Raw genomic sequence first — 3,971 nt, 5'->3', positions numbered from 1 at the left:
GGACCAGGGGCTGGAACCCAGGACTCCCTGAATGCCACAACTGTTTTTTGCTTCCCTTCTTGTCCCTGCTTTGAATTACTTGGTTATGTGATCCAGCCTCAACAAGAGAGGTGGCAGGAACCTTTGCCACGCCTGGGGGTTAGGTACTCTCCTTGGATGTGGGAGGTATGGATCTGAATCATCTCAGCCCAAGGAGGGCCAACAATCCCAAACTCCCACTGATTGCCCAGTTAGGCACTTCCCCTTGAAAGTGGGCTGTGGATCCTGAGTAAGCAGATGTGCCTACTGTCTACTCTCCAGAGAGGGGCAGGAGTTCAGACACAGCCCATGTTTATTTGCTCTGTCCTTCAGTGGCTTCAGGATCTCTGAATCACCCTTCAGAGGCACCTGAATCCTCTCCTTCAGGGCCAATGTCTAGTTCTGATGCATGTTTAAGCCAAAGTTGGAAGTGCATAACTAGGAAGCCAGTCTGGCGTTGCCCAAAATGTATGGAAATTTGCAGTTTTAATTTCTGTTTTCCTACTGATTCACAAATTTCTTCACCCCTGCCTCAGTTTCCCCACTTAAAACAAGGAATGGGATACGCCTTTGCAAAACTCGTGGAGATCCTTGGTTGAAAGAGAGTCTGTAAGTACAATGTATCATAGCCTCCTCATCTTGCAACCTTCCAGTGTGGATATCTCGGGGTGGAAGCTGTATACATGGTATCAGCTGGTGTGCTCAGAGGGAGGACTGTGCCAACATAATTTTGGGCACAGAATGCAGTATTGATGTGACCCATGTATGGTTGTTTTTGTTTTAATGTGGTAGAATAGTTAAAAATAAAACAAGTTTTCTATAAAATAAGACCAGTCCAGCAACACTAATTAAGTTTCTGGTTTCTCACCCCACTCCCATCAGGTTAAAAAATGGGGAGTAGGAAGAGAATGTACTTCAGTCTGGCTCTTTATTTTGAGTAACCTTGTCCTGTTTGCAAATGGGAAAAGGTTTTTTTTTAATTTGAGGGATTTATTTCTGTCCTTGTAACACTATGTACTATATGCATTGCACCTGTTCAGACATAAGCACAATATATTATTATAGCTGTAAGGGCAGAACCTTCCTAATACACATTTTTTTGGTGGGAGAGGAGAACAGTGTTGGGGAGAAGGACTCTTTCTTTGAAACTGTTTGCTAAATGACCTCTTACAGAGACTTCTTCCTCATCAAGATCAGTTTTCCCTGCTCCCCTATTGTCTAGGGAAACCTATTTTCAGGAGCTTCTTTCTTGAAAGATCTCATGACTTTAAAATCATCAGCGGGCTTTGTGTAGTCTGTCTGTCAAAAGAGATATGTTTACACCATCCCTGCATGTGTTAAAGCTATAAGGTTACGGAGCAGAATGGCTGATACGTTTCAGTGCTCAGTGCTAATATGCACAAAAAATGTATTTATGGTAATGACACGGACTGTCTGAAACAATGCATTCCAACATCCTGTAACATAAATAACAAAGGTGGAGCCAGCTGGCATTCAACTGTTTATTTGCCAGCAGTCCCAATCTGCACTATATACCTTTTTTACACTGTCTCAGTCTGGCAGTATTGAACCTGTTGCTGCATTAGCCGAGTTGTATTTTGCTAGATAGGGGAAGGAGGGTTGTCTGCTGTCTGGTAGGAGGGCTTTGTCTGTGTGTGCCTTTCTCTCTCTCTCTCCCTCTCTCTCTCTCTGTGTCTCTCATACTCCCGCTTGCTCTCCCTCTGGCTCTCTCTCTCTCCCTCGCTCTCTCTCCCTTTCCCGTCTCTGTGGTTTGTAAGGTAGGTTGCAGTGTGTGTATATACACAACATCAAGAGCAGGAAAATGGACTCATTAGGGAGGCAGGCAGTCATTACCACTCACACTGTACTTCCAGGGAGACAGCGACTATGAGGAGACAAACTGAGGACTGGGGAACAAGGTAGGCCAGTCAACTTTTATAAAAAAAGAAAAAAGAAAAAAAAAATCCCTATGCTTTCCCCCCAAGCCCTTGACACTTCTTTATTCTTTTACCACCCCCCTTGATTTTTGATTTAGAGATACAAGTTTGTCAGACCCATTTGCTAGCTTAAAATTTGGAACATCTATAGAAGGCCTTACCCTCAGCAAAATGTTTTTTCCCCTTCTACTTGTTTAAGGGTGTGCCCTCTTATGATTCACTTTAATTACTTTTTTTTTTTTTTAAATCATGAAGGAAACAAATATGTTTGTTTTCCAACACTAGTTCCAAGTAAATCAATATCTTTCACTCTTTTAAAACAGCCCTCTCCGTATGTTTGTGGGTCTCTCTGCTTTTTCTTTTCTGTTTATGCAGTTCCATCTGTCTGTCCATATATCATGTTCTCCTTATTTACTGCTAAATGGGCTTTTATTAGTATTTGCCAATGAGTTTGAGCTATAATGCTGGTAACCAGAGTTAGCAATGAGTCTTGTTCTTTGTTTTATATCTATATATAATATATATACACACTCTAAATATAGTAAGTTTAAAGTGCATGTTTACCGTACATAAAATATAAACATAAAAGAGAAAGCAGGTTCCACTCTTTCTGCCAGGATTTTTATTTTGAGATTTTTTTTTTTGCTTTCTTTTATTTTGGTGACAGGCTGAAGGGGTTCATTTTGGTTACTGTATGTGCACTTTTCCCTATTGGATATTTTAAAAATAATTTTATTCTTTTTTACATTTTTTGCTGCTTAATTTGCTAAGAGGGAAAGGGAAAATATTCTAACTTTTATGTTAGTGATTCAATATAACATTACAGAGGCATCATTGGGCTAATAAGAATACAAACTCCCTTAGAAAGTTTGAATCTATCCCCCCCAACACACCCTTTATTATATATGGTTATCCTTGTACTTTGGTGTACATTTTGGGGGGCAGAGGGGATAGATATCTTTTTACAAGTGGTGGCAAATTCTGAAAGCTGTTGAGCCATTTTGTCCAGAAACAGTAACTATTTATTTACCATTTTTTCATTCCATACATGAGCTGCATTTCTGTAATATCATACAAAGAGTTTATAACAGGAATAATTATTATTACTGCTCTTGTTGTTTTTCTTGGGGAGGGATTTGTGTTGTGTTTCACAGCCTGTTTAGCACTGGTGAGTTTTTCAAGCCTAGGTTTGCCATAGGTTCTAAGGGTTGGTTAAGCAGATCCATTTGAAATTTTTTTAAAAATCTGAGCTTCTCTCAAGGCTATCGGAGAATAAAACTGCTCCTCTGTTGGTAAAAAAAAATTAAGACAGATAGTGAGTGGCAGTGAGTTATATAAAATGTTCTAGAGAATCCATGTGTAATTATAGAAAATGGACGCTGATCAGTGGAAATCTCTCAACAGTAACAATCACCTTTTTAACAGAAAATTATTTATTCAATAGCAAGAGGCAGACTTTTTTTTTAATTGCATTAGGCCTTTCCGATAACATGAAGAAGTCCATAAAGTAATATTTACAAGCCACCTGGGACCATAGAAGAGATTCTCCAAAACATAAAAATTTCATTATATGTTCATTATTCTAGGGCAGTAGAGAACTTTTACTGCCAACAGGTTTTTTTGTTTTGTTTTGTTTTACCTCCTGCAACTCCAATCTCGACAATAGTGTTTCCTCACTGGACAAACCAGGTTAAATTGAAGCCCAAAGTAGCAGATCATCCATTGTCACTGTAAATACCAAACCCATTTTCTCCATATTAATACATTTTATATTTTTTCTCAGAGCCTATGTGAAACTTTTTAGAGACTTTATGTAGCATTTAAGTCAAGATTTGGCAGCCTGTTTGTCAGTTCAGGAATGAAATTCAGCGCTTTCCACTCCCTTTCTCTCGTCCTTTCAACTTGGATTTGCAAATTAACATTAGGTTGATAAACTTTAAATTTTTTTATTGCTACAAATTGCACGTCACAGGAGCAGGGTGTTGGTTCCCCCCCCCCCCCCCCCCCCCCCCCACA

At 39.5% G+C, this 3,971-nt stretch overlaps 1 long non-coding RNA gene across 1 annotated transcript in view; it reads left to right on the top strand.

The window, feature by feature from the left end:
• The first annotated feature begins 1,395 nt into the window (after nucleotides 1-1,395).
• LOC109304598 overlaps nucleotides 1,396-3,971 on the top strand; it is a 589,090-nt gene continuing 586,514 nt past the window's right edge. Inside the window, exon 1 of the long non-coding RNA XR_002099429.1 lies at nucleotides 1,396-1,937. This is a non-coding gene — a long non-coding RNA (uncharacterized LOC109304598). The remainder of the gene's footprint in view (nucleotides 1,938-3,971) is intronic.

This window comes from Gavialis gangeticus, unplaced genomic scaffold, assembly GCF_001723915.1.
Source record: "Gavialis gangeticus isolate Ggan-Ray unplaced genomic scaffold, GavGan_comp1, whole genome shotgun sequence".
NCBI lineage: Eukaryota > Metazoa > Chordata > Crocodylia > Gavialidae > Gavialis > Gavialis gangeticus.
Note: the sequence above shows the minus strand (reverse complement) of the source record. Positions and strands in the feature narration are given on the sequence as shown.